Genomic DNA, 12,613 nt, shown 5'->3' with positions numbered 1-12,613 from the left:
TGCCGGCCCACCCCGATCTCCGCAGCCGGCTGTGTGTGGATCTGGTGTGCCAGTGTGTGTTTATCTGCCGTGCGTGTGTTTGAGTCTGTATTTATCTGGCGCGAGTGTGCGCGTCTTTGTTTTCCCTTCTGCTCCGTCTCCGCAAACGTGGGGGAAACTTCTGTTTTTAATCAGGGGCCAGGGAACTGTCTCGTCGCCGTGCTAGCAATGGTGTGATTAATTAGGCCCTTTGGAAGTGATCTTCATGAGCGTTCCCTGAGATTGGGCCTGAGGTGCCCTGCCCCCTCCTCGTGTGCCTGAAAAGGGAAACTGAGGCACGCGGGGGGGGGGGGTGGGGAGCTGCGCGAGGCCTCTCTGTGGGCAGCCAGGGAAAGGAAGTTTTACATGCAAAGCATTTTATACGCATGAAAGCTTGACGGGTCCCCTCACACATTGAAGAAAACGAATTCCCATCGCGTGCACAGAGGAGGAAACTGAGGCACGGAGGCAGGACCCGGAGCTCGTGGGTCTCCAGGGCTGGTCTCCTTGTCCTTTCAAGTGGCAAGCAGTTTTTTGAAGCTGTCCAGGGCTGCTTGGACCTCACCCGTGTCTCAGTTTCCCCTTCAGTCACTTCCCCTGCCCCACTAGCCAGCTTGTGCCAGTCTGAATAATCCATGTTTCTTGGCCGGGTGCCAGCGTTCTCATAGTTTCCGTTCTCGGATGCTCCAGGCCCAGGGGCCTGGCTGGCTCTGTGAACACAGATATTAATTAGCATTAATTAATAACCCCTGAGGGGTGAGGGAGCTGCCTGTAAATCCCCAAGCTCCGAAGGGCCTAGAGGCTGACTTGGGTCCTTGGTGTGTGGCTGTTGGAGCCTGAGTTGGGCCCCGAGGTGGGCAAGGTCGGCTGTGCCCTGGCTGCGGGATCCCGGCATGCTCTGAGAGCGGGACCCATGGATGGTACCACTTGTGCCCCCTTAACGGGTCAGGGCTGCTGCTCCCAGGCCCAACCCCCAGAGGCAGGAGGCCCTGTGTGGCCCCATGGAGGCAGAGCAGCGCCTGGGCCGGAGGGGACCCTCACCCCGTCTGCCAGGGGTTGGAGTCCATGGTTCCCCGAAAGGCCGCACATTCAGCTCACATCTGCTCACCTACCGTGTGCCCTTGGCCAAGTTACTTACCCTTGGTCTCCTCGTTCATGACACGAGTGTGATTTCCAACGGCTGATGGAAAAAATAAATGGCCGTGTGTGCATTTCATGGCAGGTGCACACTGTCACCATGGTTACGGGAGTCATAACCAGGAGCCACAGTTGTGACAAAAGGCCCCGGGGGCCAGCTCTGCCGCTTACCAGCCGAGTGACCTGGAATTGGGATTCGGTGTACCTGGGTATCAGTCTCCACATCTGTCAAACGGGACCGACACGGTATGGACTTCACAGAATTGTTGCGAAAGCTGAATAAGATAATGCCCCTAAAATGCTCAGGACAGGGCTGAACACGCTGTGAGGTCGTGACGACTGGTGGCTGAAACGCGGAGAGAGGACGCCTTCTGTGGCTGCGTTAGAGCGCGGGGGTGTGGGGTTGAGGGCGGGAGGCCAAGTCTGGTCACCTTAAGGGAATGATTAGTGCCGGGGCACTGGGGCGGGCTGACTTACGTCTCCACGAAAAATATGCCCAGGTCCTCACCTCCGGTACCTGGGAAGGTGACCTTATCTGGAAATAGGGTCTCTGCAGGTGTAGTTAGTTAAGTCAGAGGTAGGTCATCCTGGATTAGGGTGGGCCCTGAATCCAGTACAGCTGGTGTCCTGGTTGGAAGAAGACAAGGGCACTTGGGTGGCTCAGTGGGTTAAGTGTCTGATTTCAGCTAAGGTCGTGATCTCGCGGTCCGTGGGTTCGAGCCCCGCCTCGGGCTCTGTGCTGACGGCTCAGAGCCTGGAGCCTGCTTTGGATTCTGTGTCTCCCTCCCTCTCTCTCTCTGCCCCTCCCCTGCCTACACTCTGTCTCTCTCTGTCTCTCAAAATTGAATAAACGTTAAAAAAAATGTATTAAAAAGAAAAAAAAAAAAAGTGGAGACAGGAACGCGGAGAAGGCCACGCGAAGACAGAGGCTGAGAGAGGAGAGATGTGGCCAGAGGCCAAGGAACACCCAGGCTGCAGCCCCTGGCCGGGAGGGAGGGAGGCCTGGGACCGATTCTCCCTCTGAGCCAGCCCGGCCCACATCCGGTTCCAGACTTCTGGCCTCCAGAACTATGGGAGAATCGATTTCTCTTGTTTGCAGCCACCCGGTTTTATGGCACTTCGCTTGGTCAGCCCTAAAATCCTACAGCAGGCATCTGTCCCGTTTTCCAAAGCTGCGTGGTGCCCCCGGCACCGTGGCTAAGATTTCCTCATCCTTTGTCCGTGGACCACGGGTCGTTTCCCACTCCGCACGGTGGCCAACAAGCCTGCCAGAAACATCCCGGCTCCCACCTTCATGCTCGAGAGCAGCTTCTGCCAGAAAGGGAGCGGATGGGAGAGGGCCGGTGCACTAAATGGGGCGAAGCAGCCCCCCAGAAGTGCCAGGAAGTTTACCACCCCTCCGAAAGGGAGCACCCCAAGAGCCTGTTTCACATGTGGGTCACAGCTGCCCAGGGAGGCTGCGGCCTGGTTAAAATGACTCTTCCGTGGACCCCAGGAAGCACGGGAAGGGGAGAGAGGGGGAGGGAAGGGAGGGCTGTCGGGGAAGGCGTGCTCACAAGTCTCTACTGCTGACAGGTGGGGCTCAGTCCCCCGCTGGGGACTGGGGACACTGAGACACCAGGGTGAGCACACCCTCAGAGCTTTCCCACCAGGGGGCGAGGGAGCTGGGGTATTTATCCAGCACTCCCATCAGTCTCACCGGGCAAGGGCCGCTCCGACACTGCGTTTGTTCTCCAGAACTTTCCACTGGCCCTGGGAACGGTCCGGCTGTGGGGGTTTGGGGGGGGGGGGCTGGCTGTTGGAGGAAGGGGGTCTGCTCCCAGGAGTGCCGTGGGGATATGGGCGGATGCTGACATTCTGGGAGAGTGAAGGTAGGTGATAAACAGACCAAATAAATCACAGGGTGTACCCGGAGGGGTGTGTGTGGAAGGAAAAAGATGAGTTAGAGCGGCCAGGGGTAAGGTGACAGTGCAGTAGGTCAAGGTCCCTGACACCCAGCTCAGCACCCAGTAGGAGACTCATGAATAAACCATGCTAGTCTCTAGTGAAGAGAGGGAGGGAGGGTGGTGAGGAGAGAGAGAGGAGAGAGAGTGAGGGAAAGGGGAGGGAGAGAGAGAGGGAGAAGACAGAGAAAGAGGGAGGAAGGAGAGAGAGAGGGAGGTGAGAGAGAGGAGAGAGAGAGGGAAAGGGGGAGAGAGAGAGGGAGAAGACAGAGAAAGAGGGAAAGAGGGAGGAGAGAGAGAGGGAGGGAGAAGAGAGAGAGGGAGGAGAGAGAGAGGAGAGAGAGAGGGAAAGGGGGAGAGAGAGAGGGAGAAGACAGAGAAAGAGGGAGAGAGGGAGGAGAGAGAGAGGGAGGGAGAAGAGAGGGAGGGAGGAGAGAGAGAAGGAGGGGGGGAGGAATGAGAGAGGAGGAGAGAGAGAGGGAGGAGGGGGGGAGGAATGAGAGAGGAGGAGAGAGAGGAGGAGAGAGAGAGGGGGAGAGAGAGAGGGAGGAGAGAGAGAGGGAGATATGGAGGCTGGCCGGTGTGGAAGGAACAGGCACCTGGGCAGGGTGGGGAGGGAGGGAGAGGCTGGTAATGATGCTGAAAAGTAATCGGCCCTTCTCTCTGGGAGGCAGTGAAACTCTAATTAGAATGAAAATGTGGTTTAATGAGGATGAAAACGGTAATTGTGCTGGGCAGCAGTCCCCACGGTGCCACTTTCCCAGGGGGCCCCTCTGGGCCTTGGAGGGGCTGGGGTAGGGATTTGGGTGAGGACAAGGAGGGTCATTGGTGGGGCCTCAGTTCCCCCCCTCCCAGGGTCCACCCAGATGGTGCCAGGTAAAGACGGGTTCCAGGTACCCCAGGGCCCTGTGTTTCCATCCCACACCTAATCCTCAATAATTATTACAATAAACAGGGGCGCCAGTGGTTTGAGGGTCCGACTCTTGACTTCAGCTCAGGTCGTGATCTCAGGGTCGTGAGTTCAACCCCCACATCGGGCTACATGCTGAGTGGGGAGGCTGCTTAAGATTCTCTTTCTCCCTCAGCCCCCCTCCCCTGCTTGCACTCTCTCTCTCTCTCTCTAAAATAAAAAGAAATAATAGTACAGCAAACAGTGACACTAAAACAGTGATATTGTTTACTGAGCACCTACTATGTGCCAGGCACCATTCCAACCCCTTTACAGAGGCTGACTCTTGTGATCATTCACATTGTCCCCACTTTGCAGATAATAAAACTGGGCACAGAGAAGCCAGATATAAGAGTATATGAAGAAGTGGGTGAGGGGCGCCCGGGTGGCTCAGTCAGTTGGGCATCCGACTCTTAATCTGGCTCAGGTCACGATCTCATGGGTTTGTGGGTTTAAGCCCCTCATCAGGCTCCGCACTGAGGGTGCGGAGTCTGCTTGGGATTCTGTCTCTCTCCCTCTCTGGGGTCCTCCCGCACTCGTTTTTCCCTCTCTCACTCAAAATAAATAAATAAACTTTAGAAACAAAATAGGGACGCCTGGGTGGCTCAGTCGGTTGAGCGTTCGACTTCGGCTCAGGTCATGATCTCAAGGTTCGTGAGTTCAAGCCCCACATTGGGCTCTGGGCTGACCGCTCAGAGCCTGGAGCCTGCTTGGGATTCTGTGTCTCCCTCTCTTTTTCTGCCCCTCCCCTGCTTGCACTCTGTCTCTCTCACTCTCCCAAAAATAAGTAAACATTAAAAATAAAATAAAATAAAATACACCGACACCTTGGTCCCACTCCCACCCAAATTGTCAAAAAAAAAAAAAAAAGTGGGTGAGAAAAGTAGGCAGGCCCAAGGAGGCGGGGCCTTCTTTCCTTTATCTGGAGGGTGCTGGGGGCACCAAGGGGTTGCCAGCCATGGAGGCCGGGGACCCCTCCTGCCTGCCTGCCCGTCACACAGTCTCCCAGACCATGCTGGAGATGCCACTCATACCTCTTCTGTCTGCCACTTCCGCTCTACTCTAGGAGGTGGGCGTGGCTTGGAGGAGGTGGGCGTGGCTGGACCGCCCTGGGTGGGACAGAATTCGCAACACCTCTGACTGAACCTGGAGGAAGCAGCCCAGTCCGTCATTGCAGTTGGGGCAGAAAGTTGGGGCTCCTGACTCCTAGGCTTGAACTTTCTTGCCATGGAAAGCTGAGGTGTTGTTCAAATGTCAGTTTGGATAAGACTGAGGTTTTTAAGACCTCAGGGTCTCCCCTTTTGCTTCTGGAGGCACCAGTAAAATACAGCCTGCAGCAAAGACACGTCAGAACAAAAACATTCATTGAGGCCAGATGGGTAATCAAAGCAGACCTGTGTGGACTTCAAAGTGGTCCCAGGTCAAGTGGTCCTAGAGTAGATTCTTGGCCACGTATATGGCAGACAAAGCACTAAGAACCTTAATATACAAAGAGCACTTATGAATCAATAGGAAAAAGACAAATATCCCACGGGTGAAATGGGCACAGGTCATAAATAAAAGGCTCACAGAAGAATAATACAAAGTCAACAAACCCCTTGCAAGGATGCACAATCTGACAATTTATCATCTAAAGACTCATTTTTATTTGTCAAGCTTGTCAGCATGTGTGAAGTTTGGGGGATGCACACCTGCGCACCCTTATGGGAGTGTGGAATGATACAACCCTCATGGAGGGCGGTCCAGATGTTTGTGTTAAACATTTAATTGTGTGAACTCTCCGACCCAGCAGGTCCATTTCTGGGAACATGCAAAGATCTAAGTGTCATGCAGGCTGGTTAAGAGCCCCATAATCAGACGGCTGGGGTTCCAATCCTGCTGCTGCCATCTGTGAGCTGTGTGCTCTCAGGCACGTAAATTAATGCCACAGAGCCCCCATGTTCTCACCTGTGCATTGGGCACATCGTGAGGACTCCATGAAATGCTCAGCGCCTCGCTCTTATTACACCACGATGAAAACCCTTAAGGAAAGCTGGAAGACAAGGAAAGTGTCTGTCTCTATGAGGTTGATTAAATAAATAGCAGAAAATGAAAATGAGCAAACGTACATTCGTCAATATCGTGTGACCTCACACCTCATGCCGCAAACGAAGTAACAGCCGTATATTTTTAAAAATTATTTGTTAGTGTTTATTGTTGAGAGAGAGAGACACGCACAGAGTGTGAGTGGGGGAGAGGCAGAGAGAGAGGGAGACACAGAATCGGAAGCAGGCTGCAGGCTCCAAGCTGTCGGCACAGAGCCCAACGCGGGGCTGGAACCCACGAACTGCGAGATCGTGACCTGAGCCCAAGTCAGCGCCTAACCGACTGAGCCACCCAGGAGCCCCTATAATGGCTATCTATTTAACACGTAAATGTTGAATACAGATAAATGCGATATATGATATTCAAGGTTTACATAAGACATCTTTAAATTAAATGTAGGTGCTATAACAGATATGTGTGAAAATATCAATTGTTTGAACATTGTACGAATTTAGATTTACTTCATATAAAACCTAAACACAGGCTTCTCAAATACCAAGTGACTGCTGAATTTCTTCCAAACAGATATTCAGGGACCCAGCCGGGTTCAGTTTTGGGGTATGCCGTAATAAACATGGGACTTCAAAAAAAGAAGAGAGAGGAACAAAAAGAACAAAGGTTTCAAACGTCATATGTAGCCACATATTTCAAGCATTTTGACCATGCATCAGAGCGTTAATTTTTCACAACGCAAGGCAGTCTTACCCCGGTTCAGAACTGAAGAAAAGTTTCCCAGAGTATATTTATCCTATTTCTGTGCACTGAGTTCTGATATTTTCTATTCTCTTCTGTTCCATTTTGAAAGGCAGGTCGTTCTCACAAATACAGTATTTTTCTCTTCAAGGCTCTGGTTGATGTCACTGGACTCCTATGTAGCGACTGGGAGAAAGGACTGTTGGGTGGGGGGCAGGGTGACTGATGGTTCTGACCAACTGGTTCGACTTCACACCCGTTAGTGGGTTGTGGCGTGTGTGTGAACTCGTGCGCATGTGTGCATAAGCGTGTGCATACAGGCGTGTGCACGCAGGTATGTGAGTGTGTACACGTGTGTGTGCACACCAGGGTTGAGATGAAGGAGTGGCAAGTGAGGAGCAAAGTCTAAGGGGGTGTCAGAAAACTCCACCATCAAGATAAATTTTTTTTTAATTTTTTTTTTAACGTTTATTTATTTTTGAGACAGAGAGAGACAGAGCATGAACGGGGGAGGGTCAGAGAGAGGGAGACACAGAATCTGAAACAGGCTCCAGGCTCTGAGCTGTCAGCACAGAGCCCGACGCGGGGCTCGAACTCACGGACCGTGAGATCATGACCTGAGCCGAAGTCGGACGCTTAACTGACTGAGCCACCCAGGCGCCCCCCCAAAAAAATTTTTTTAACATTTATTTATGTTTGAGACAGAGAGACAGAGCATGAACGGGGGAGGGGCAGAGAGAGAGGGAGACACAGAATCTGAAACAGGCTCCAGGCTCTGAGCCGTCAGCACAGAGCCCGACGTGGGGCTCGAACCCAGAAGCCATGAGATCATGACCTGAGCCCAAGTCGGACGCTGAACCGACTGAGCCCCCCAGGCGCCCCAAAGCACCACATTTTCAAATACAGCCAGGACTGGCCCTGGTTTCAAAGATCGGCCTCACTTCACCCTAACCCTGGTCCCGTGTACATGCACGTGTTTCCACGTGTGTTTGCATGCACGAGTGCACGGGTCCACAAGCGTCTGTGGGTGTGAATGCACTCGTGTTTGCATGCTTCTGTGTGTGCATTGTGTATGCATGGCTGCCAGCATGTGCACATATGTAGGCGTCCGTAGGCCTGTGTGCACGTGTGTGTGCATACCTGTGTGTGTGTGCACACGCACGCCTGCACGCCCAGAGAAACATCCAGAAAGATGCCCTTTGAGCTAACCATACTTTTCTTCGACGAAGTGAGAACCCGGGTATTTCTCTTTCTTTGTCCCTGGTACGCGTCCTCTTACAACCAGAATAAAAACAGGGAAGCCATTTTTACCACGGAGGGAAGGTCTTGGGCAGAGGTGTTTCCCTCAGGGAAGCGCGCTGAGAAGGAGGGATTCCGAGAGATCCCCAAATATCCTGACCATCAGTAGTTGCTGACATTTACTGAGTATTTCGCCGTGGGCCAGGAACTCTTTCTTCTTCGCTCACGGCTCTGTCTGCGGACAGTGAGCAGTGCTGAACACGCATTTGTTGGACAGATAAGTGGATGAAAAAATGACTGAGTCCATCATCCCAGCCTTGGAACCAAGACTGCCATCGTTGGCCTTTCCCTCTGCCTGGAACGCCCTTCCCGATGGTTCTCACATAGCCAGCTCCTTCTTGTCATTTAGACTCCAGTTAATATCACCTCCTCCGGGAAGCCCTCTCTTCTGACCTGTTTACAGCAACCCATCAGCTCATTTAAATTCTCTAAATAGCACAGTTCTTGTTTTTATCACTCAGCTCCCCGCTGAGGACAGACCTCGTCCCTCTTGTTCGACGCTATCCCCACCCTTCACGCTCAGCTCCTGGCATATAGTAGATACTCAGTAAATATTTGCTAAGTAAATGAACGGCATCCCTCTCCCATTACAAATGAGGAAATTGAAGCTCAGAGGTTCAAAGCCACCTGCCCAAGGTCACCGTGTTTTTCGGGTGGTGAGACCGGGATTTAAACCCTTGTCCTTCTGATGCCAGAGCCTGGGCCATCCACTAGGACACTGCCCTCTCCTCCAGATGGCACCAGACCCCGTTCCTGATGCTCTGGCAACATGAAGTCTGGCTCCCAGAGGCTGCTTACAAGTGGACCACCTGCCAGGAGAGGCCCTGGGGATGATGGAAACAATAGCTTCTGTTTATTGAGCACCTACTGTGTGCCGCTGACACGGGCTCAGAGAGGCTGTGCCACGTGCTGGGGTCCCACGGCTGATTCGTGAGACGTGGCCTCATGGGTTGTGGGTTGAATTGTGCCTCCAAAAAGATATGTCCAAGTCCTAACCCTTGGATCATGTGAATGTGGTCTTTTTTTTTTTTTTTTTTTTAAGTTTATTTATTTACGTTTGAGAGAGAGAGAGAGAGAGAGAAGGCACGGGGCAGAGAGAGAAGGAGAGACAATCCCAAGCAGGCTCCATTCTGTCAGTGCAGAGCCCGATGGGGGGCTCGAATTCATGAACTGTGACATCATGACCTGAGCTGAAGTCAGGATTCTGACGCTTAACTGTTTAATCGACTGAGCCACCCAGGCGCCCGGTGAATGTGGTCTTATTTGAAAATAGGGTCTTTGCAGAATTAAGATAGGAACAATATAAGAGCATTCTGGATTATACAGGTGAGCCTAAATCCACTGGCAAGTGTTCTTATAAGAGACAGAAGAAGAAAAGGCCAGGACACCTGGATGGCTCAGTCGGTTGAGCCTCGGATGCCAGTTCACATCATGATCTTGTGGTTCGTGAGTTCGAGCCCCGCGTCGGGCTCTGTGCTGACAGCTCGGATCTTGGAGCCTGTTTCAGTTTCTGTGTCTCCCTCTCTCTCTGCCCCTCCCCTGCTCACGCTCTGTCTCTCTCTCAAAAATAAATAAACGTTAAAAAAAAAAATTAAAAAACAAGAGGGGAAAGGCCGTGTGAAGAGAGACAGGCAGAGATCGGGATGATGGGGCCACAAGCCAGGGCACACGGGACCCCCAGGAGCCAGAAGAGGCCTGGAAGGATCCTCCCCTACGGCCTTCGATGGACGTGGCCCGAAGACACCTTGATTTCAGACTTCTGGCCTCCAGAACTTTGAGAGAATAAGAATCCTGTTGTGGTGAGCCCCCTAGTCTGAGGCCGTTTGTGACAGCAGCCACAGGAAATGAATACACTCTATTCTCCCACGATTTAGCGTAAATGTCAAATGTACAGACAAATGGAAAGAATTGTCTGGTGAACACCCATCACTTGGCGTCTACAGTTGACATCTGGCTTGATTTGTCATTATCTGTCCTTCTCTCCATCTATCCACCCACCTCATTAACATTTTTGTGAATTAAGAATTTAATTGCCTTTAGAGCGGTTTTAGGTTCACAGCGAACTTGCGGCAAAAGCACAGATATTTCCCATGTGCCCTCTGTCCCTGCCAATGCACAGCCTCCCCCGTCATCACCATCCCCACCTGAGGGTACATTTGTTGCAATTGATGAACCCACACTGACCCTTCCTAACCACTCAAGTCCATAACTTACCTTACAGTTCACTCTGGGTGCTGTGCGTTTTGTGGCTTTGGACAAATGGAGAATGACCTCTGTCCACCATTATCGTCACACACACAGGGTATTTTCACTGCCCTAAAAATCCTCTGTGCCCCACCTGTTCATCCTTCCCAGCCCCCCCGCCGAGCACTGGTGTTTTTACCGTCTCCAGACTTTTGCCTTTTCCAGAATGTCATAGAGTGGGAATCACATGGTACCTAGGCTTTTCAGATTGGCTTCTTTCACTTAGCAATATACATTTAAGGTTCTGCCCTGTCTTTTCACCTGATAGCTTGTTTCTTTTTGGCGCTAATGAATAGCTTGTTTTATCCGGGCGCCTCATTTCTTAGCGCATTTCAAGGTAAGTCACGGCCTCTTCCCCATTTATTTTAACACAGCAGCCAAAGGGATCTTTCTTAACAGTCAGATCATGCTCCTGCCCCCTGCCATCCTCCTGGCCTGTGCCAGCCCACGTAGTCACCACCGGCTACATGTACCTACTGAGTGCTTCAAAACGACCAGCCCGAATTGAGGGCTGCTCCAAGGGAAAACGTACCGGATTTCTAAGACTTAGTACGGACAAAAGGATGTAAAATAGCTCATTACTCATTTTTTTTCTATTGATTTGCATGTTGGATGGGTGATAGTTTGCCTAGATGGGGTTAAATAAAATACAGGATTACAATTAATTGCATCTATTTATTTTCCACTTTCGAAAACGTGGATGCTGGGGAATTTTAAGTTACCCATGTGCCCTTATCTGTGGCTTCGTCGTATCCGTTGTCCCGTGCCGGTCTAGGATGTCCACTCCACTAGGGCAGGGGGGATTAGACGCGCAATAAATATTTGGTGAATGAATGAATGAACCCAAGCCTGAATGGCCCCAAAGACGTGGCTCTAAGTCAAAGATTTATTCGGCCCGGGGCGAGGGAAGACAGCTCCTACCTTTCACGGAGCCATCTGGGCTCCCGGGGCCTCTTCAATGGGGGGAAAAGTGGGCACAGGCAGGGGCGTCCCCCGGCAGCCCCCTGCGGGGATGGCTGGTGCCCCCCACCCCCACCCCCGCCTCCAGCCTCCGGGACAAGGGTAAGTGTCAGGGGTGGAGAAGGAGGGGCGTTCGGGAGGGGGACGAGCGCCAGGCGCGGGGCTCCACCCGGCCGTCCCCACCCCCTTCACCCCCCCCCCCCGGGGGGCTGGGCTGGCGGGAAGGGGCCGGGCTGCCCGGCAGGCGGGACGGAGGGAGCCGGGGTGTCTGCTATCGACCGCCTGGGCCGCTGCAGGGAAGCTTTTAGACCCGCCAGCCAGCGCGTCCCGGCGGGGACGGAGGTCTGGGCTTCCCCCGCCCCGCCCCGCCCCGCCCCGCCCCTACCTGGGGGCGGCCAGGGGCTTGCAAGGGGCGCCTGCACGGCCTGTGGACTCTGCCTCAGAGCTGAAATCGGAATCCCACTGCTCACACCGCCGCCTTCACACCGGGGTTGGCATCACCTTCCCTGGCGAGAGACCGTTTACAGCCGCTGGGTTCCCACGCCTGCGCGCCTCGACAGGTGCGTGGGCCCGGCGGCCGCAGGCCACGGAGTCTGCGCCCTTTGCATCCAGAAGGTCCCAGAGGTGTCCCAGCCCTCTCTCTGCGCCGCCCCAACCACTGCTCTGATTTCTATCGCTGCGGCTTAGTCTAGCCTTTTGGAGAACTTCGTGCCCCTGGGACCGCGCAGGGTGGCCTCTTTCGCCGGGCCCGCCGCTTCTCGGCCCCAAACGTTGTCAGATTTGCCTCCTTCACTGCTGCCCGGCAGGCCGCGGGGTGAACGGACCTCGGCTTGTTCATCTGTGCCCCCCTGCTGGTGGACGTTTGGGGTGTTTCCAGCGGTTTGGAGATCACAGCGAAGCCGCCGCGAACGTTTGCCAACAGATCTGTCTTTGCGCAGACGTTATGTGTTCGTTCCTCTCGGGTAAACGTCCAGGAGTGGGGTCGCTGGGCTGTGTGTGAAGCGCACTTCATGAAACCGAAGGCCTGTGGCAAACTGTTTCACACCCAGCAGCGGCGAGTTCTAGTCCCTCCACTGTCCTGTCAACACTTGGTGTTGTCAGCATCCAGTTTTGGCCATGTTGAGGGCTTTTAGCCTGGACTCTGGCAGTCACGTCTGGCCCGCTTCCGCCCAGGATCCCCCACTGTTGTCACCTCCCCCCCCCCCCCCCCCCGAAACCAGATACATGATGTGTTATTACTTCCTTTTTTATTATAGAAAAACTTCACACACATGCAAAAATAGAA

The 12,613-nt window shown here is 53.3% G+C and overlaps 1 long non-coding RNA gene across 1 annotated transcript; it reads right to left on the bottom strand.

The window, feature by feature from the left end:
* Positions 1-11,029: 11,029 nt before the first annotated feature.
* On the bottom strand, positions 11,030-12,243 carry LOC122214055. The gene is made up of 3 exons (XR_006199728.1): positions 12,153-12,243; positions 11,714-11,834; positions 11,030-11,156 (listed from the first exon to the last, which is right to left on the bottom strand). It is a non-coding gene; the product is annotated as an uncharacterized LOC122214055 (long non-coding RNA).
* Positions 12,244-12,613: the final 370 nt, after the last annotated feature.

This window comes from Panthera leo, chromosome A2 (genome assembly GCF_018350215.1).
Source record: "Panthera leo isolate Ple1 chromosome A2, P.leo_Ple1_pat1.1, whole genome shotgun sequence".
In the NCBI taxonomy this organism is placed as follows: Eukaryota; Metazoa; Chordata; class Mammalia; order Carnivora; family Felidae; genus Panthera; species Panthera leo.
The sequence above is the reverse complement of the archived record's forward strand: the minus strand, read 5'-3'. Positions and strand labels throughout refer to the sequence as shown.